The following is a 22,953-nucleotide window of genomic DNA, read 5'->3' on the forward strand; positions in this document are numbered from 1 at the left end:
TCTTGTCCACCAGAAATGTGAACATTCCGTCACCCAAATTTGTTTTTCTTCTCTGCCTTTTTCTTCTCCTTAAGTCTGGGTCTTGCCTAAGTGAACTACTGATTCCTTGAGCACTCACTTGTTGTTGGTTTCTAACTTGATTTTGAGAAAGTACCCTATTTAATGTTTCTTTTCTCCAAGGGAAGATGTGCTCAAAGAATTATGCATCTCGAGACTCTATTATTGTGTTACTTTCGACAACATTTTCAATTACTTTAATTACAATGAACCGATAAGCCGCACTATTTTGTTCAGAGCCAATGAACACAGTCACAGGTTTTCGGTCCTAATTTCTTTCTTTTAGGTTCAAGTATTACAACCTTTGCTAGGCAACCCCAAAATTTTAGATAGTTCAAACTAGGTTTTCTGTTATGCCAAAGTTCAAAGGGAATCTGTCTTTTCTTCTTAGGTGGTATTCTATTATATAAGTGACAAGCCATTAGGATTGCTTCCCCCCACAAATTCAGAGGTGTACCTGAACTAATTAACATTGCATTCATCATTTCTTTTAGTGTTTTGTTAAGTCTTTCTGCAACTCCATTATATTCAAGTTGATAGGGAGTTGTGATTTCATGTATGATTTCATTTTCTTCAAAGAATTTTCTAATGGTTTGCCCATCATACTCAATTCCTTTATCTGTTCTAAGTGTTTTTATTTTATTTCCTAATTGATTTTCTACTTCAGTTTTGTAGTTTATGAAAGTTTGATCAGCCTCATTTTTTGATCTAAGTAGAATTACTTTTGCATATCTAGAAAAGTCATTCGTAAAGGTTATATAGTATCTTTTTCCTCCTCTAGTTTCATGACATTTAAGGTCTCCTAGATCACTATGAATAAGTTGTAATTTATTTTCTCTTTGTACACTTTTATGAGATTTCTTAGTAAATTTTGCTTCTATACATACTTGGCATTTTTCATTTGTAAAATTAATAGGAACATTCAAAACTCCTAATTTACATAATCGTTCAAAATAAGAAGCACTACGATGTCCTAGTCTAACATGCCAAATATCAAAAGATTCAACAATATAAATAGAAGAAGAAGTAGTTTTATTCATAATAATATCATAGATGTTCAGTATAAATAATCCACCAACATTGTACCATTTTCTAATAAATACATTATTTTTAGTCAAAACGGCCTTGTCTGCTTCAAATGTGAGCTTCAGTCCTACTTTGTTGAGAAGTTCTCCTGATACCAAGTTTCATCGGATTTCCGGCACATGCAGTACGTCATTCAACATTATGATTTTGACCGAGTTGTATACTCATAGAAGGAATTGTGATCCCCACATATGTGCTTGGTAGCACCAATGTCCAGTACCCACTCCTTCGGCTTATCAACTAAGTTTACCTCAGTTACCACTACTGCGATAACATCCTCAATCAAATTGACTTTCGATTTCCCAGAGTCCTTCTTTCGGTACCGGCAGTCCTTCTTGTAATGTCTGGGTTTGCCACATATACATAGCAATTTCTTTTCTTTTGTTGTTTCTTGAATTTCTGATCATTTTTCACATTCAAGTTATTTTTGAATTTTGTAGTCTTTTCCTCCACCAAATTGGTTTTGGAAAACTGGTCATCATCTTTCTTTCTGTTCTTTTCTTCAATATTAATTCGGACCACCACTTGGTCCAAAGTAGTGTCTTTCCTCTTGTTCTTCATACTAGTCTTGAAATCATTCCATGTATGTGGCAATGGTAGTTTTTCTATGAGAGAACCGACAATGAATTCATCTGGCAATACCATGCCTTCCTTTGCTAGTTCCCCCACAAGAACCTAGAACTCATCTATTTGAGCAAACACGTCTATGTCTTCTTTCATGGTGAAGCGTAGGAAATTGGCAATGAAATATTTCTTGTTTTCGGCATTTTCTAGAGCAAACTTAGTGTCAATGCATTCCAAATTTCATAGGTATAATTATAGGAAGAATAAACATTGTACAGTTCATTGGACAAGCAGTTTAGGATATGGTTGGGGCAGAGGTGGTCGGCTATAGTCCAATGTTCTGCAACAACAGAATGGGCTGGTTCCTCCATGTTTAATGGGTTCAGTTCAGTCAAAGCAAAAGCTACCCCTAACTGCTCTAAGGCAAACAACAAGCATTGTCTCCAACGCTTGTAGTTGGTTCCATTTTAGAAAAATTGGGAACTGTTGACAGTATCCGATTCCTCATGAAGGGGTTAACAGAGATAGGTTCCATAAGTATGATTTTAAGAATGTTGTAGTAATAGTAAAGAGAGCAGATGAAATTTATTGTTTATTACTTTCCAAACCAAAGTTGTAGTGATGTGAAGTTGTTGCAGGAACTCGAAATTGGGAATTGCTGGAAGATGGAGGGTTGAGTCCTACCACTTGGTTACTCTCCTTAAAACCATATTTTCCCTCTATGGTGCAGCCGGGTGATTGCAAACCGGTCACCAAGATAAAATAGCCCACATGCCATTGGTAGGCATGCACTCGCTTATCAGACTTCCATGAACCATTGAAGATTGTTGCTCAGATTTCTTAGAAGAAACAAGAATGTCGAAAAATGGTGTGTGTGTGTGTGTATAGACTGGGTCGGCCAACACTCTTCTTATATAGTGCTCTCAGACCCGAATGGACACAGATGTATCCTTTCAGATAGAAGACTCTTCAGAACAATGCACCTATTTGAACAGACACAAGGAGGAAGAAGAGACACGAGAAGAAAACGTTTTAATTTGAAATTAAATTCAAAATTGAAAATACTCAATTTATAAAAGAAAATGTTTAATTCAGTTAGACCAAAAAGATTCAGTGCAACGTGCGTACACGCACACGCACACACACACGAGAGAGGGAGCATTGGGATTCTTTCTCTGCCTTTTGGAATTCTCTCATCGGAGCTGCTGCTGTTGTTGTTGAAGAGCAGCGAGCTGTGCTGCCTCCACTGCCTTGTTATTTGTTGGTGGGAAGTTGGTTTATGGAGAAGCAATAAATAGTGTTCTTGCAAGATCAAGTACAGAAGTATAGGGTAATGGCCTATGGTGTTACAAAGATTGTTGTGGCTTTAAAAAATTCTTATTGATTTAGGGATAAAAGTGGTTAGTCATCTCAAATTATATTGTAACAACAAGGTTGCAATCAATATGGATGGTAGATGAATACTTCGTTTGAGGAAGGATTGAGTCTGGTGAACTTTGTATTTCTTATACATACCATCAAAGATATAACTAGTTGATGTTCTAACCAAAGGTTTACCTTCAAGAAAGTTTCATATATTACTTTACAATTTGGGCATGATAAACATTTAAGCTCGGGTTGAGGGGAGTGTTGTGATAAGTGGTCGCATGCGTGGCCCTATATTCTTATGCTTATGTTTTAAGTGTATTAGTGGGCCTTAAGTTATTAGGCTTATCTTAGTTTTATGTATTTAGCTTTTAAGTCATTGCTAATTAATAGGGCTGCAAGTCGGGCCTGGTTAGGTTGGATTTAGGTCAACCCTAACCCAACCCTAAGTTCTAAACCCCAACCCTAACCCTAATCCAACCCGATCAGTCCAACCCTAACCCTAACTAAATTCCTTCAATCCTAACCCAATCCAACCCAACCTGAAGTCAATTTCGGGTTGGGCCCAACCCAAACCTCTTCCCACCCTTAAAACCTTATAGAATTTCTCGATTTTAGATCTTAACTCAACTTTCACTACATATATTAATCCTATATTTCATTAGTATTTGTTTGTTGACGTTTTTTTTTTTTTTTGTTCTTTTGGTACAAAATTCAGAAAAACAGGTGTTAGAAATGATTATAGTTTATTATGAGTTATGGCTTATGATAGATCTTTCTTTGGTGGCAAACAACATAGAGGAGATGAAGAATAAAATTTTCAAAAAAAACATAAAATAATGTTATTAAGGTTTTAGTCTTTCTGATTAGGATTAAGTGAAGTGATTATCTTAAAAGAAATACATGATACTATGTAGTGAGGGTTATACAAATATCATGCATCTAAACAAATGAATGTATATTATATATATTACATATAACATATATTTATATATTACATGTACTAAAGAGTCGGGTTCGGGTTGGGTCAGGTTGGCTAAGGATCCAACCCTAACCTAACCCGAAGTAAAGTTGGGTTCATGAATTTCAACCTTACCCGAACATCAACTCAACCCAATCCAATCCAACTTTTTCGGGTTGAGTTAGGATTAGGTTCGGGCCAACCTGGCCCAAGTTGCAGCCTTACTAATCAAGGGTATTTATGTGCATTCATGTAACAATATGAAGTTAATATAAGTCCTACTTTAGGGCTGATTGGAAGTTATGTTGTCGCCCATCCATTCTATTCTATTTCTTTCTTTCTTACTTCTCTCCTCATCCATCTCTCTTGGTGTCGGGAATCATGCCCATAGTAGGATTCACACAACAATACATTACACACCTTGTCAGTCAAACAATTAGAATTAGTCATCTGGTCAAACGGCATACCATCTAATTGAACCCAAAGATAGACATACCTTAAAGGAACCTCCTTATCTAGAGTTGTAGTCACTACGGGAAAATGGGGCTATAGCAACGACACTTTAGCTATGGTCAAGAAAACTGTAGCTAAAACATCAAATATAACGATGGGCAATTTAATGTTAGTTGCTAGAAGTCAAATTTCTTGTAGTAATTTCTTTTGATAAGCAATTTGGTAGAAAGTTTTATGGCTTAAAATGTTTTTTCTTTTAATTTGCTTAGCTCCAAAAACTTTATCCCAAATACCATTTCCCCCCAAAGTTAGCCTCCAAGCTTAATTATTTGGCTAAGAAGGCTTTGTTGAAGCACCCAAGGTATTGTAATCAAATGGTGGGACCTATTCCCATTCCAAGTAATTGTGAAAAAAGTAGGAATGGAAATTTTTACCCTACCCGGGGGAAACCTGCCCCCTACCCTCCCCAATGGGGTGGGTTTTTTTGCTAAAATGATGGGTTACGGCACAGGTACGGGTTTTGGGATTTTACAACCTGTATGGGTACTAGGTGTTGATTTTAATAATATTTTGAATTTTATATGAAGGATAATTGCTAGTTTATATTTTTTTTACATGTCTTAATCAAATAATTAGAAACTGTGATGTTTATTTGTGTTATTTTACTTATTTATTGCTTATATATGACAAGAAATAATAGAAAATTAGATGTTAGTTTTAAACTCAACCCGCCCTATCCTTGAATGTGGGGAGAGCTTTATACTATCATGTGTGGGGAGGGTTTGGATTCTCAAAATCCAACCTGCTATGGGTTTTTGGGCAGGTATGGGTTGGGAAGTTTAGGGAGACGGGTAAATCCTAGAATTTATAAAACCCTTCTCGAACCTGCCCCGTTGCCATCCCTAGAAAAAAACATATTAAAAAAAGAAAATGTTTGCTATAATTTCGTAAACAGTAGTGTTTTGATGGGATTTTGTAAAGTACAAAGTCATTTGCTTTGCAACTCTGTTAAGTGAATTAAGATTCAGTCCTCACAAAACCGTTGTGAGTCCTCACTCCCTTGCAGTTATGCATTGAAAATATCTCCTTATGAATAAAAACATAAAATTATAAAGACGTTCCAAATTCCTATTAGAGATATTCCCAATGTATGACTGTAAAAGATTTTAAAGACGATTTTGTGAGGACTGAATCCAAATTCCTATTAAACGGATTATAAATGAATCCATTAATACCCATGATCACACCGAACCTAGATGATACGGATGGTTTGAATAATCTTTTAGGTAAATGAATCTTTATAGAAGTGCTCATCGCAACAGTACTGATCAATAAAGATAATGCTTTTGGTTTGGAAGCTTATAAGCTATTATATTAATTATAATCCATATTTTACATTAGGCATATATTATATGGATTTCAAGAATTGTTGCATTTCATTCCTATACATTTTTTTTCTTTTTTTAATACATTTTTTCCAACCCAAATGCAAACCGATATATGCATATTTGGCAAATAATGAGCATCACAAAACACTGTCAGCTGTTGGATTCATCTATTTATTGCTTCTTGGAGTCCCAACTTGAGAAGCTCCTCAAACCTGACATTTAAAACCTGCTGCTCACCCTGCACTTGTCTTTAGTTAAAACAAAGCTTATGGCAGCCTTTGAATGATGACTGAGTACTTTCAAATAGTAGGGGTGCAACTTGGACGGTCTCAGGTCGGGCTTTTGAAAGAATTTGAATGGGCCTAGATTGAAGGCCCAAGCCCTAAGTAGTGTACACCCCTCCGGCTCTCCCTAGTATGCTTTCCATAGGAAAAGTTGAAATCTGATTTTTTTTTTTTTTCATGCCCTTCCACCCCACTAGTGCTGAGGAGCTTGGATGAAATGTCATGAAGCTTTTATAGGTAGATTTTACAGAACAAACATATGAATTTGAATATTTTCAAAGCAATGTATACTTTTCCATGTTTGAACATGAATTTTTTATTTAGAAGTTGTGAGTTCCATTCACTTTCACATATTTTTATATTATTGAATATGTAATTATTCTTGGTAATTGGGAGTAGAATTTTAGGTTTTAAAACTGTAGCAGTAATAACAACTCATGACTAACAACAATTTATGCTTTATGCTTGTGGAAATTAATGAAAGATGGGATCAAGAGGATGGTCTTGTAATTTTCTGAGCTTCAAAGGGCACCTGCAAAATTTTGAATTGTTCTTCTTGTTTTCCCATTTTTCCTTAGGCTTTCAACTTTTTTTTTTTGGTGAGAAAGAATTTGACTTATTCACTAATTTTAATAATTATATAATCTTAATAGTTTATCTATCTAATGGGTTTGGATAGTAGGTTTGTGTGTGCATTAAATAATATCACAAGGTGGCGTTTGCAAGCATTTGAAAATTGAGTTTGAATTTGAATTATATTTATGTATGTGTGGTGGGTAGTTAGGGTTTCAAATGGATCATATGGAACCAGATATACCTACCATGAGTTTGATTTTTTTAAGGATAAATTACAAAGACTACCCTTGTACAGTGGGGTCAGTGACAAAGACCCTCTACCCTTTAGTTTGCCACCTTGAACTTTAGCCATTAGAGAAAGACCCATTAGCATTCCGTTAATTAACTTCGAAAAAGATTCTTGTCTGTCTATTCAAAGCTTTCTAAATGCCCAAACCATCCTATTCTTTAATTTATGAAATCATCTTACTTTATTATACTGTTCATTGTTTTTCCCCGCTCTCCTTTCTGATCCGTTCATGCATTCCAAATGCTTAATACAACGAGTGTTGAGGTCTAAATCTCTCTTTAATCTTTCAAATTTGAATGACCCCTGTTCTCTAGAGAAAAGCAGAGATGTGCTCATGGAAAGAATTGCATTTCTAGTGCACTTGTTTTCTATCTTCTTCATAGTGCTTCGGTGAATAATGGATAGTCCAGGTAGTCAGTCAAGCACTTGTGTAACTCAATTAGAATTAAGTTTTGTCTATGGTATTCCAAGAAATAGAAACAGTTATTCAGAAGAAGTCTTATAGAACAGTTTCTCTGTCTTCAGTTTTTCTCTTTTAATTTGTCTTCCTTTTCTTTTGTTTTCTTTAGGAAATAAGATAAATTTCAATTCAATGGAATACAGATTTTTTTGTTCTTTCCTTGATTGGCAACTCAGAGGATCAAAACGAAGATTTCTTATATGAACAACAAAAGCAGAAACTTGATATGTTTACTGAGAATTTACAAGATACAGATAGGACTCGGCCCCACAAAAATCTACTCTTTGCTTTTTTACATTGACCATCCAAAGGAGAAAGGCTAATGAACAGAACTAAACTCACCTCTACAGATGATAAACAGACCCCAACTCAAATCAACCCACTGATGAATACCTATGTAGACTCTGAATCAAAATCGAAGTATTTCTTCTAATCTTCTCACTTTCACCTTCTAGGAATCCAAAACAAATTTCTTCAGTGTCCTCGCTCTTAGCCTCCCAACACATTCATTGGTTGCAAGAACAGAGTGAGTTTAATGTGGATAACGCATGTTGTACACTGCGTGGACTTCCATTCAGCAACACTCTGACCAAAATCTGGACAAAACCATCAAACTTTTCATTTCTTCTCTCCCTTCTCTACACTTGGCCAACAAGCTTAGAACCTCAATAGCCCTTTCAACATAGAACCATCCATTTCGATCAAAATTGGCACCGACCCACATTCAACAGCTCTCCTCTTGTTATCATAGAAGAAACATAGGGTGTAAAGAGCCACCGCTGCTTCTTTACTCCCCTTCCCATTGCCGTCTCAAAGGCTCAGTTTGGAAGGAGTACAAATACAAATCCGTAGAGTGCAAAACCTTGTATTTTATATTATTTTGTATGTATTTATACAGTACATATTTGTATTTGTACTCCTTCAAACTGAGCTGAAGGAGCAAACCCTTCCCATTGCCGTCTCAAAGGCTCAGTTTGGAAGGAGTACAAATACAAATCCATAGAGTGCAAAACCTTATATTTTGTATTATTTTATATATATTTACACAGTACATATTTGTATTTATACTCCTTCCAAATTGAATTGAAGGATCAAACAAAACAATACCTCTGATTGTAAACGGGAAGGCACTGATGGTCACCTTGTTCACTTCCACGACGGCTAGGCTCGTTAGCATCGTTGCTGCAAGCACCTTAGAGTTGGGCATCCCAGATTGCAAATCAGAAACAACACGACCAATTGCTCCCCCGGCAACCAAACCCACCTTATTGTCATCATCCAAACTGAGGTTCAAGAGAAGTGAAAGCACTGATTCTTGGATATTGGAATCCTCAGAGCCAACACAATTGAGAACGACAGAAACGGCATCGGACTCGGTCAACTTCTGGCGTAAGGCGGGTTTCCGGTTGAGGTGAGTGGAGATTAGGATCTGGGGTTGTGGTTGAGAGTGTAGCTTTGGAGGGGAAGAGAGGGTGAAATTAGAAATGAGGCTTTTGAGAGCGTGGCTGGGGATGAGCGATGGGTGTTGCCGAAGGGGCAGTTTGGTGATTGGGCAGGTCTGGTTGCTAGCATCCAATCACCATTGAATGAAAGGCCAGTTGAAGGTGTGTTCGGGTGGACTTGCACTTTGCTGAGAAGCAGTGGAGGTATTTTAGCAATGTTTTTGAACCGTCGTTGACCCGGATGGTCGGACCGTTCAGCCCGGAAATCGTCCAAGCAATCAGTTCCATTTCACCCTCGACTCGCTCTTGGGTCAAAAATCATTGATTGTCAGAAAACCGCTGACCCGGGCGGTCGAACCGTCGGTTCGTTTGACCCAGACAGCGGTTCGTGGTTTGAGAAATTACAGAGAGGGAGATACTCTGAGTCTGAGACACGAACTCAAATCTGATATCTAGAGAGACTGAGAGAGAGAGAGAAGAAAAAGAAGAAGTAGAAAAAGTTGCAGTTTTCTCAGATCTCAGATCCAGATCTAAGAAAAAACGAAAAATCAATCTCAAATCTGAAATCTGAGAACTCATATCTCAGATCTGAGATCTGTCATCTGCTCTGTTACCGCCGTTGCCATCTCGTCGTCGCTGTCGCTGGTGAACGTCGAATCCATTCTCCTCCTCTTCCTTCTTCTTCCCTCCTTTCCTCTTTCTTTCCTTCCTTTTCTTTCTCTTCTTTCCTTTTTTTTTTCTTTTCTCCTTCCTTTCTTTCTTTCCTTCTCTTCTTTCTCAGCCGACAAAAGGCTCTCTTCTCCACTCCTCCTTTCTCATATACTATTTCACTATTGTTATCTTGCCCTAATGCAAACCGCCCGAACCGTTTGACCCGAAAATCGGTAGCTAGAACAGTTCCATTTTTTGGTCAGTTTTTAAAACCTTGTATTTTGTGCTATATTTGATTTGAAAGAAAAGATAGGAAAAGGAAGGGAAAAATATCAAAACTTATACAAGGCTTATAAAAGTTTCCTTGCCTTTCCTTTCCTTGAAACCAAACATAGCCTTAGGGTTGGTTAGGTTTTTAGAGAAAATGGTAAGAAAAAGAAAATAGAGAAAGTTGGGTGGGATAATTTTGGTAATTTAATGCCTTTCGTCATTTGACTTAACAATGGAATGGGTATTTGTCACAACGTAAAAGTTAGGAGGGTCTTTTGTTGTAAATTAAGGTATAGAGGGATCTTTGTCATTGACCCCATAGTATGGGAATTGGGGGTCCTTGTAATTTACCCTTTTTTAATAACATAATGATCAGAATCCAATGGATTTAGGTTGAATTTGGATCAGATTTGCATATTGAACATTAATAGATTAAATTAAAAATGATTAAAATAATAATATAGCTTTACAAAATATCCTAATAAAAATGACATTAATATTATATATCTTGAATAAAATGAATTAAAAATCATTTTCACGAGGGTTGGATCTGTGACTCTTTTAGTTAAAATACAACATTCATTTACTATCTTTACTAAGAGACACAATGCAAAATTTTTATGCAAACAAAAGCATATTTGAATATATATTATCAGAGCGGGTAGAGTTGTTCATATTTAACCAGATTATAAATAAATCAAATTCAGATTACATTTAATTGGATAGGATTTGAGTTCGCATAAATGTTGTTTTATACTTTTTTTAAGGTTTATTAATTTTTTTACAGGTCTATAAATTGAGATCCGAATCCAATGATATGCCTCAATTTTGTTATAGAAAGTGCAGATAAACGCTACACAAATCCAATTCAAAGCATTCGTTTTCAAGTCTAAAGAGAGGATGGGTAAAGGGATGAATACAAGTGGGATACTCTGAAAGCATGCTATCCGATCATACAAGTATGGAAGATATTCTTGATGTATGGCTGGTTGGTGTATACACAATTTTTTATTGCAAGATACCTCTGTTCCAAAGAATATGAACCACCATATATAAATAGAAAAAAGAAAGAAAGAAAGAAAGAGATAGAGCCCAGAACAAATCAGCTAACTACGAGTGTGAGGCCCATGAGAATAAGTCCAAATCCAACTAACTCATGGTGAAAGATTTTTCCTAGAAGCAGCCAACTGCCTCATATTTAAATAGAAATCTCAAACTTGGGAAAGAATTATTATTCTAATCTTAGCAATTCTGGTCTTTCCAAGTTTTCTGACAATCATAAAAACCTTTCTTATAGTTTCATTTTAATAAATACCTCCCCTGAATTTTTGAAAAATTCAACAAAAACCTCCCTTCCATCACTGTCTTAGACGGAAAACGTTAGATTGATCCACCAGTTTTTTCCAAATACCCATTCTACCTTTTTATAAATTATTTTACATACAAAATTACTGAAATAACCCCATTTTAACTCAACAAAAACCTCTTTTAATGATCATTTCAATAATTTTACAGGAAAAATTACTGAAATATGTTTTTTTGTTGAGTTAAAATGGGATTATTTCAGTAATTTTTTATGTAAAATAATTTATAAAAAGGTAGAATGGATATTTGGAAAAAAATGGTGCATCAATTTAATGTTTTTTGTCTGGGACGGTAACCGAAAAGAGGTTTTTGTTGAGTTTCTCAAAAGTTCAGAAAAAATATTTATTAAAATGAAACTATAAGAGAGGTTTTTATGATTGTTAGAAACATCAGGAAAATTTTTTGTATTTTACCCAAATTTTTTTCTAGAATCATGTTTGTCAATCCCAATCCAAGCCTGACTTGAATTGTGTTAGATTAAGCTTGGATTGGACCTGAATTGACATATTTGGGTTTGACCTCGGGTTGAAAGGTTTTAACTAACAAAAGATTTTTGGATATGCAAAACTAACAAGAAGGCCCTTAGTGAAAACATCAAAAGTGCTAAAAACATTCTGCAACGAAGTCGTTTACCCGAAAAAAAAAAAAAAAACCTGAATTCAACCACGTCAAACATAAAGACTCATATCCACTTCTTATCAGGAGGAAACCAACTACAGTGACGACTGAAAAACTGAACTGTTTCAGAGATTTCTCCGCTCTCCTCCCATCAGTTGTGCATCAGATCCTCAATCAGGCGTCCTAATGAAGCAAATGAAGACCCACTTTCAATGAAAACCGCTCTACTCTTCTCTCCCATCTCTTTAACCCTTCTTTTCACCTCACTGTCACCGACCATCAGAGCCCTTATACTTCTCTCCACCTCCTCTGCACTCGCCAAATCCACTCCGTTCCTGTATTTCAACCTCAACTCCACCGCCAACCCCAATTCCTTTACCAACTGAAACGCATTTAGATGCTGCTCCCCATAGAGTGGCCATGTCGCCAGAGGTACACCATGCCATAGACTCGCCAGTATCGAGTTCCATCCGCAGTGAGATACGAACCCTCCGATGGCTGGGTGGGCCAGGACCTTTACCTGAGGTACCCACCCACGGATCATCCCCCTTCCCTCCGTTCGTTCCAAGAACCCATCAGGCAAAACTTCCTCCGGATTCGGATAAGCACCGGACATGATCATACCCTTCTCCTTACTTGCTTGACGGAGCGACCACAAGAACCGGTGACCACTCCGCTCAAGGCCAATGGCTATCTCCTTTACCTGAGCTTTGTCAAAGCCGCCCAAGCTGCCGAAGCACAGGAGCACCACCGACAACGGAGGCTGTTCGTCGAGCCATTTCATGATTTCCTTGTACTGGGTGGGGTGGGACAGCGAGTGCGACGACCGACCCTCAAGATCAAGCAACGGCCCAACCGGATAAACCTTCGGTGTTTGACCATCAGACAGCGAGTTAATGGCATGGGATTCAAGCTCGTCAAACGTATTTATTATGATGCCCTTCGTTTCCTTGAACCTGCGGCAGTGATAAAGGAACCATTTATAGCCATCTTCGTTTCCGTTCCATATGGGCTTAGGCAAGGAGAATGGAGAAACTGGGTTGACAAAAGTTGGGAATTTTAACTCAGTGTCCGCGTCTTTAAACTCGGTGGCAGTGGGAATCTGAGTATCGAGTGTTGGTAGGTGGAGCATAAGACCCAGTAGGCCAGCGGTAGAAGAGAAGAACAAGTACGAAGGGATGCCGAACTCGTTGGCTACATCGATCATGGAGGTGCAGAAGAAATCGATCACCAACCCAGCGACTCGAACCGTACCAGCACCCGAACAGGACGATATAAGTTGGGTGAGAGCGTTCCTAACGTGTGGTTTGTGACTTTGAATGAAGAGAGATGCAAACCCTTCTGGACTTGTATAAACTTCTGGCGACGGTGGATCGACCTGAGGCAGAGCAATGAAACGGATGGCAGGGATAGAGGCAGCAAGCGATTCGACATAAGGGTCAATACCGCAAGAAGATGGTGGCTGCATACACAGGACGGTAATGGAGAGACGATCATCTCGATCGATAATTCGCTTCGCGAGCTCAACCGTTGAGAACAGGTGACCAGCTCCACATACAGGAAAGAACACGAGCTCTATTTTCTCCATCCCTTCTCTTTTATTGTTTTCCAATCCGTTACGGTCGCAGCTCATCGTACCTTTTGTAACTTTTTGTCCTGAATATCAATAAAAGATAATATTTTTATAAAATAACTAAGTTTTTAGTAAATGACACTGTTCATTTACTTCAATGACACTGTTTTTAACTAAGTTTTTAACGAGGGTTTTAACAATGACACTGTTCATCTACTTCAAGTGGAATTATCCAGCAAGAGCCAAATCAAACTGGCGAGTGAAGAAAGAGATGATTGTTTCATTGCCTTTCGTGCCTTCAGCATTTTTTTTCCTAATTTCCAATGAATAAATACAATGGACGCGCAATACCGCAATCCAACCATCACCTTAATGGCACGAAATAGGAACACGAAAGTGGGTTTTTTTTTTTTCTCTGTAAAAATAAAACTAATATTACAGTATTTAAGGAAGTCAAGTATTCCAAATATGCAATTAAGCTTTTGGCAAAGTGAAAAAACTTCAAATTTCAAAAACCTGATGAATTGACTGAATATAAAGGGTCTGGAACACATCAAAGCTGCTAAGAGGTGAAAATAGATATTAGGAGGGTTTATTGAGATAGATGGATGGTGTTGAAAAGGTAAAAGATAAGTCAGGCCCAATAACTCCTCGTCCGTCGGATAAAACCGGTAGCCCGGCGGCAATGCTAACTGGGAAGTAGGGACTCTCTCTGACGTCACCATCGGCGGTGTTCTTCCTTTCCTCGGCGACTGGCTGGGTTGATCTCTGTTTCGGTAGTAGAGGGAGGAAAGAGGAGAAGCAAATTGATTATTTTAATATCTTTTTTTCTTCTTTGAGACTCGAGCTAGCAGGGGTTATATATAGGATTTCTAGCAGAGGAAGATGATGAACAGTATCATTGCCGTTCCTTGATATTTTTCAAAACAAAGTTATCTTATTTTGGCTATTATTGAACCTGATGAAGGAAGATTTGGCCCGATCTCGCAAATCACGCCACGTGGCAAAAAACAAGTAGCTCGGCACTTAAAACAGCGTACCGAGGGTACAAACACCAAAGGGAAGAGACCAGCGGTCCGAACTCCCCTCAAGGAGACCGAACTCCCCTCGAGGAGACCAACTCCCTACAAGGGGCCCGAACTCCCTACTTAGAGCTCGAACTCCCTACGAGGAGCCCGAACTCCCAACAAGGGGCCTGAACTCCCTACTTAGAGCTCGAACTCCCTGCGAAGAGCCCAAACCTTCCCTTTGGCCCCGAGTCACACAAAGCAGAGACCCGAACTGGCCCGTCTTATGACAGTTCGGGACACCCCCCTATCCGAACTCAAGACTTCGCCTCACGCACCGCTCCAGGCACTTCACCTCCAGAGCCTTGAACTGGACGAACCACACCGTACCTGACACCAAAGGAGTCCGTATCCAAGGGTGGCGCACCGGACTGACCTGGGATCTGACGCTTGATGGCCGCAGTTCAACGGCCACCTGCCACCGTCACCTGCCACCGCCATCTCCAGTTACAGAGATGGCTCCGACAAAAAGAGCAGTGACGGTTCTGCCCCAGCAGAGGCAATGACGCCCGAACTGGCAGAAGCACGGAAATCATCATTCCCGACCTGACAGAAGTCTAGGAGTGAGTGCGTGAGGTGGTTATAAAAGGCTCTCCACCCCCCAAAGAGGAGGTATGCAAACTTTGCGCTATCTGGTTTTATCTTGCCTTTGAAGGATTCTAACTTAATCTTCGGAGCCTTTACACCGGGTTCTCCCCGGAGTTTCCTCATCTCCTCCATTTCAGGTTCCCCTCTACTTAGTTCAGAGGCAAGGTCGTTGACAGCTAAGACCGGCCAGATTAAGCATCATCAATTGGCGCCGTCTGTGGGAACGCTTCAAAAAGCCTCCCTCCAAACCCTCATAACCCCTTTTCTTCAAAAAACCCAACACTCATGGCCTCTTCCAGCAACGCCGGACGTGGCACGGAGACAAACACCACCGGGGAACAACTTTAAGTTCCCGTGGTGTGCGTTGGACAGTTCACCATCCCCCTTTCGGTGGATGGGATCCCCAGCTTGAATGCGCCACAAGCAGTGGCACCCGTAAACCTTCCTGCCACGAGCATCCCCTTTCTTCCCCTATTGAGACAACCTTTACTGAACCGACTGTCGTCCCACTAGCAGCCAGCCAAAACCGGTTGGACGACCTGATGCAGTGCATGCGGGCAATGCAAGCCCAAATGCAACAGTTCCAACAACACCAGCTTCACCAGCACCAAGTACTGCACAACATCTCCTAGTATCACTATCAACAGCAGTTCCCCCAACTGCCGCTGAATCAGCCACTTCTGCCACCTCGGCACCCTGCTCCGAGGCCGGTTAAGGCCTCCCCGCAGGATGGACACCCCCACCAAGGAAAGGCCCCCCGGCCCCAGAACCCCCCTAACAGCCAGGCCTTGTCTCCAGGCCGAAGAGAGAGAAAAATCATCCCCGCCTCGCAGCTCGCAGGCGGGTCAGGAACCTCGCCCGCAAGATCGGAACCTCGGCGCTCCAAGCCCGAGTTCCCGCTCACGGAAAACCGATTCGGCGCCCTGGCAGCAGACTACCAGCATTCCGGGCCCATCGAGCTCGGCAACACGGAGGCCAGTAGCGCCAGTACAAGGCCCACTCAACAACGAAGGCATCGGCGAAGTCACCGAACCGCCACCCGCGTCTTGTTAGAGCTCAGAGGCAAAGAAGAAATGAGCTCGGACGAGGTAGGAGCTGCCCCGATTCTCTCAGTTCCTTCCCCCCTCGCATCAGAACTCCTGGCGGTCCCCTTACCCAGAGATTTCAAGCTCCCACCTCTGGACAAGTATGACGGGTCCTTTGACCCCAACGACCACGTTGACGCTTTCCAGTCCCAGATGCACCTCGCCAAGGCCAGCGAATCGTGCATGTGCGTGGCGTTCACCACCACCTTCAGGGGGGTAGCCCGCACTTGGTACAGGAACCTGGCCCCCGAGTCGATAAAGTGTTGGGCCCAGTTCGTGCAGGTCTTCACCGCACACTTTGTCACCAGCAAACGGTGCCCCAGAACAGAGGAAAGCATCTTCGGAGTAGTCCAAAGGGAAGGAGAATCCATCCGGGGCTACACCAAGCGATTCACTGAAGCATGCTTGCAGATACCGCGGTTGGACCCCGCAGTGTAGCTCGCGGCGACCAAAAGAGGGATAACGCACAAAGAGTTCAAATGGCACATGGTAGCTAACCAGCCCGCAACTGTGGCCGAATTCCTCAAGCTCGCGGACAAATTCATGAGGACAGAGGAAGAAATCAACCAACGAACCGAACGTGGGAACGAGAAAAGAAAGAAGGAAGGCGAGCCCTCCAACCCAGTCGACAGGAAAAACCCGGCCCGGGAGCCGAAGCCGAACCAGTCGTTCCGAGCTCCCCTAGCAGTTAGGACAAATTACACGCCGTTAAACACAAGGCGAACCGAGATCTTAATGACGATCAAGGACGCCCCATATGTGAAGTGGCCACCTCGCCTAAAGGGAAATCCGAACGAGAGAAATAAGAATTTGTATTGTAGTTTCCATAGAGACCATGGTCATAGTACGGAGAAGTGTAATAATCTCCGGGACGAGATAGGGGGGCTCATCCGTCGCGGATACTTAAGAAATTTTGTACAGCACAACAATAATAACAATAAGACAGGTCGGCAAGGGGAGCACGAAAAGGATGCCCCCGAATCCAGCAGCAGACCTGCCGAACCGTTGCAGCGACAACCTCCGGAAGAGAGGCCAGTTCGGGGAACCATCCATGTAATTGTGGGAGGTTCGGTGGTAGCAGGGTGTACCTCGGCAGCAATCCGGACTTCAGTTCACGAAGCGGCCCTCGAGGAACGGAACCCCCCAAAAAGACCAAAGACCGAAGAACCAATCTTCTTCACGGAGGACGACGCGCGAGGGGTCCACTACCCCCACGATGACGCGCTTGTTATTAAATGAAGGATCAGTGACTTCGAGGTCAGACGTGTACTCGTAGATTCGGGCAGCTCAGCGGACATCCTCTTTAAATCAGCATTTGACCAGCTACAGTTACAGAGGAGCGAGCTGAAGCCCGCGAACACTCCTCTGGTGGGTTTCAGCGGAGAGGAAGTCAGGGCCCTCGGAAAAATAACAGTACCTGTGGAAGTCGGCACATGGCCTTGTGCGGTCAGACTCAACCATGATTTCCTGGTGGTCGCGACCCTCTCCCCATACAATGCCATAATAGGGCGGCCAATCACGCATATCCTATGGGCGGTGGTCTCCACCTACTATTTGGCCATGAAGTTCCCTACGGACTTCAGTGTGGGGGTAGCGCGAGGCGACCAGCTCGAGTCCCGCAAGTGTTATGTTGCCGCCCTGAAGGGAAAAACCAAGGCGGCCGATGACCTCGAACTGGAGCGGCCTGCGGAGCAAGGCGAGGAACGAGCTTCGACCATAGAGGAAACGGTCGCAGTTCTGACTTCGGCTACGGACCCATCTCGCACACTTCAGATCGGTGCTTCCGTCGAGGAACCCCTACGAACCGAACTGGTGAGTGTTTTACTTCAAAATTTAGATATTTTTGCTTAATCCGCGGCCGACATGCCCAGTATTAGCCCCGGCCTGATAACTCACAAACTTAATACTGACCCTGTTGTTAGACCCGTTAGACAGAAGAAACGCAACGTAGCCCCAGAGCGCTGGAGGGCGGTCGACGAGGAGGTCGAGAAGCTCCTCACAGCAGACTTCATAAGGGAAGTCCATTACCCGAGCTGGGTAGCCAACCCAGTACTGGTAAAAAAGGCGAACGGCAAGTGGCGCATGTGCGTCGACTACACAGACCTGAACTGAGCTTGCCCAAAAGATTGCTTCCCCCTCCCCAGAATTGACCGCCTAGTGGACGCGACCTCGGGACATGAGTTGCTAAGCTTCCTGGACGCCTACTTAGGCTTCAACCAAATCCGGATGGACCAGTCCGATGAGGAAAAAACCAGCTTCATAACCGAGTTCGGCCTGTACTGCTACAAGGTCATGCTCTTCAGATTAAAAAATGCCGGGGCGACCTTCCAAAGACTTGTAAATAGGCTGTTTCGGCCCCTGATTGGCACGAAGATAGAGTGTTATGTAGACGACATGGTCATCAAGACACAGTTTTCACAAGAATTAATACAAGACTTAGATTTTGTCTTCCAAATCCTGCGTCAGTTCAGCATGAAATTGAACCCCAACAAATGTGTCTTCGGTGTCACCTCGGGCAAATTCCTAGGCTACATTGTCAATCGGCACGGTATTGAGGCCAAACCGGACAAGATAAAAGCCATCCTAGATATGAGACCACCTCGAAAAGTAAAAGAAGTTCAAAGGCTAAACGGCCGCATAGCCGCTCTAAGCCGCTTCATGTCCAAATCAGTAGACTACTGCCTACCTTTCTTCAAAGCAATCAAAGGCAAAGGGTTCGAGTGGACCCAAGACTGCCAGCTCGCATTTGACAAGCTAAAAGGTTACCTCGCTAGTGTGCCAACCTTAGCCCGGCCCAAGGAGGGCGAGGTCTTAGAACTGTACCTCTCGGCAAGTGACGAGGTGGTCAGTTCGGTACTAATAAAAGAAACAGACCGGGTCCAGCGACCCATCTATTATGTTAGTAAAATTTTGCAGGGAGTAGAGACAAGGTACCCGCAGATAGAAAAGCTAGCATACGCACTGGTGATAGCAGCTCGGAAACTCCGCCCGTACTTCCAGGCTCACACCGTCATCGTCCTGACTGAAAAACCTCTGAGACAAGTTTTACTCAAACCCGAGGTTTCCAATCGACTGACGAAATGGGCCATCGAACTCAGCGAGTACGACCTCCAGTACAAGCCAAGAACCGCTATTAAGGCCCAAGCCTTGGCAGATTTTATCGCCGAGTGCACGTTTAGCCTCGAAGCCCCTGAGCCGGTCGAGCCCGAGACCCCCAGTTCGGGCGAGCTCGGAGCTCCCAAGCCAATAGAGTCTGAACCCCGTGAACTAGCAGCCAGTGTAGCATCTCTCCTGGTTAGACCAAACGCGAACTGGGATGAGGAGCCCTGGATCCTTCACGTAGATGGCTCCTCGAACCAGCAGGGCAACGGGGCTGGAATAGTGCTACGCGGCCCGAGCAGAACAAAGTTGGAATAGGCACTACGCTTTGAGTTCGCGGCATCCAACAACGAGGCGGAGTACGAGGCATTGATAGCTGGGCTGAACCTACCACAGAAGGTCGGAGCAAAGCACGTTGTTATCTGCAGTGATTCCCAGCTCGTGGTCAACCAAGTTACAGGCAAGTATGAAGCACACGAGCTCACTATGATTGCATACTTGGCAAAAGTAAAGGAGGCTCTGCTCAACTTCCAGTCACACTTCATCAAGCAAATCCCGAGGTCAGAGAACACTGAGGCCGACGCCCTGTCCCGGCTAGCCAGCACAAGTCACAATGCCATGAGAACCATGTACATAGAGGACTTACCTCGGCCCAGCATTCTCGATGGGGCAGAAGAGGTCGCTCCCGTCTCTGAAGTGGAGCCGAGCTGGATCGACCCACTCGCGAGCTTCCTGCTAGATGGAACCCTCCCTGCGGACCGCAATGCAGCCAAGAGGGTGCAGTGCCAGGCAGCCAAATACGTCATAATAGACGAACGGTTGTACCGACGATCCTACACGCTCCCCTACCTGCGATGCTTGCGACCTGCCGAAGCCGAGCTCGTACTCTGTGACACTCATGAAGGCTTGTGCGGTGGACACCTGGGGGGCAGAGCCCTCGCTCAAAAGGCACTTCGACAAGGATACTACTGGCCAATGATGAAGACAGAGGCCGTTGAGCTCGTCAGAAAGTGCGACAAGTGTCAGAAGCATGCCAATATCCACCATCAACCTGCTGCCGATCTCAAGTACCTCACCAGTCCATGGCCCTTTGCACAATGGGGCATCGACCTTCTGGGGCCATTCCCAGCAACAGGTGGGAGAAAATTCCTAGTGGTGGCAGTAGATTACTTCACAAAGTGGATAGAAGCTGAACCTCTGGCAACAGTTACAGCCCGAAACATGCAGAACTTCTTTTGGAAGAACACAGTATGTCGCTTCGGGCTACCTCGGGTACTGATCTCCGACAACGGCAAACAGTTCGAGGATATCAAGTTCCAAGAATGGTGCCAAAGTATGGGAATTAGTCAGAACTTCACGTCAGTCGCATACCTACAGGCAAACGGTCAAACAGAAGTAATGAACAGAGCCATCATCCGCGGACTAAAAGCACGACTAGACCGAGCTAAAGGGTTGTGGGCGGACGAGCTACTAAGTGTTCTATGGGCTCACCGAACCATAGAAAAAACTGCCACAGGAGAGACCCCCTTTAACCTCACCTACGGCACCGAAGCGGTAATCCCGGCGGAAATCGAAGTACCTACGCTGTGACTAGAAGCATATGACGAGCAGACAAACGAAGACGAGTTACGCACCAACCTCGATCTACTGGACGAGGTGAGAGACCTCGCGCACATCCGAACTGCGGCCTACCAGCAAAAGGTAGCTCGGTACTATAACGCTAGAGTAAAGAAGAGGAACTTCCGCGTCGGCGACCTAGTTCTCCGTAAGATCATGGTACCCGAACCCGGTGTAGGAAAACTCGGACCAAATTGGGAAGGACCCTACAGAGTAAAGAAAGCACTCGGGGGGGCATACGAGCTCGAAACCCTAGAGAGAAAACAAGTACCCCGAGCATGGAACATTGTCAACCTAAGGCGATACTACCTATAGACCGCCGAGCAAAGTGGATAAAATCACCACCAAAACAGGCCGCGCAAGTGCGGTAGCCCGGACAGGAAACAGATCGGACGCATGATTTGTTCAGCAAATATGCTTAGTTCGGGAGAAAGAACAACCAGCACTTAAACAAAAGTCATTCCATTTCAAAAGTAAGGTAGTACATAAAAAAAAAAAAATTACAAGCCCGGAGCTATTTCTTCACCATCAGAATGCACTTCAACAATACCCGAAGGCCCCGCCTCGCCCTCGGAGTCTAGCTTGGCGTCAGCAGCATTGGCCATCTCCTGAGTTATGCGCGAAGTGGATATGGCGCTAACATCGAGCTCGGGGTACGTATTCCGGATCATCCACCGGCTTAGTTTAAAACCCCTCCTATATGAATCCACCATCAGATCATCAAAGCCCGGCGAAGCAATGTACTCATCGACGGCCTTCTTCTTGGCATCTTCGATACCTTGAGAAAAGATCTGCGTCCTCTCCCTGATGTCCTCCTGAAGATACTCGACCTGATGTTGCAGATCCAGCCTCAAGTCTGCCATGTGCTTCACCACCACTCCCATGGCCTCGACATCTCTCTGAGACATCGCCTGCCTGATCCATGAAAAACGAGCAGTCTCTTCAGCAACACGAGCAGCCTCCTCGGCAACATGACGAGCCTCTTCAGCAGCTCGCGCCTGCCTCGAGCTCCTCTCCACCTGAGCCGCCAAGGCGAGAATAGAAGAATTCACCTGCCAAAAGGAACCGAGTGATCAAAAGAACCAACAAAACAAAAGCCAAAGAGCTCTAAAAAAGGGAGAACACTTACCACCATGGCATGGGTAACGGCACGGCAGGCCACTTGATGCAGAGGGAGATCAGTCCACGCCACGACCTCCTCGGGGAAGATAGCCTCCTTACTCTTTTGAAGAGCATGGGTCGGCGACAACACACTCCTGAAATCCCCCGGGGCCCCCAAGCCCGGGGGCGCAACTCGCGTATGAGCAGACCCGGAGTAAGCAGGAGCACCGGAGTATGTAGGAGCCCCTGTGTATGTAGTCTCAACATAAGGGCCCCTTGCCGGCTCCTGCACTGGAGGGACCATCTCGGGCTCCCTGGGCAGATCTTCTGGATGATAGTCCGACACCTCGGGCTCCGCATCCCGCAGCATCTCGGCACAACTTCGCTTGGCAACCCGCTTTCTCCTCTTCATGCCTTGAAACAAGTGTCCACCCCGGGTCCCTCGAGAATCCATCACACCTACGAAAAGAAGGTTCACCATCAGTAAAAAGCAAGAAAGACAACAAGATAAGAATCTCTAAGTGAAGAACCTACCCGAACTCAGGCCGGCCGCAATGAGCTTGGCCTCCGTCAGATACTGTTGACACTTCAGCCCAAGTCGCGCCCATTGCCGGAGGCCCTTTGCCGTCTCTTTGTCAAGCGTGACCCCGGAGTCAGGAGCGGCCATCCCCCACCCGGTTTGAAACGGCCACCCCAGCACACTTCGCACCCCGAAATAGTCCCACTTCCATGCTAGGACCTTGTTGGGGAGCTCGTGTAAAATCTTAAAGCCCGGGCGAGGAGACAGGTAGTAAGCCTGCCTACGCCCGGGGAGGGGACCCGCTTGCTTCTTAAGCATCAAGATTGAAGAAAAAATCTCCAAGTCCAACGAAAAGCTCTCGTCGCAAAATAAGGAGATTGTCCCCACCAACTTTCGAATGGAATTCGGGTGAAGCTGGCCGACCGTCATGCCGAAGTGGTTCAAGACTTCGACAAAGAGGGGATGGAAAGGCAA

At 43.6% G+C, this 22,953-nt stretch overlaps 2 pseudogenes; both read right to left on the minus strand.

Moving 5' to 3' along the window:
• Positions 1–7,666: 7,666 nt before the first annotated feature.
• LOC148790523 (U-box domain-containing protein 8 pseudogene) lies at positions 7,667–9,587 on the minus strand (annotated as a pseudogene).
• Positions 9,588–11,980: 2,393 nt separating this feature from the next.
• On the minus strand, positions 11,981–13,417 carry LOC104599844 (UDP-glycosyltransferase 71K1 pseudogene; annotated as a pseudogene).
• Between the last annotated feature and the right edge of the window lie 9,536 nt (positions 13,418–22,953).

The sequence above is a fragment of the Nelumbo nucifera genome, chromosome 7, assembly GCF_055504915.1.
Source record: "Nelumbo nucifera cultivar China Antique chromosome 7, China Antique-T2T, whole genome shotgun sequence".
Classification (NCBI taxonomy): Eukaryota; Viridiplantae; Streptophyta; class Magnoliopsida; order Proteales; family Nelumbonaceae; genus Nelumbo; species Nelumbo nucifera.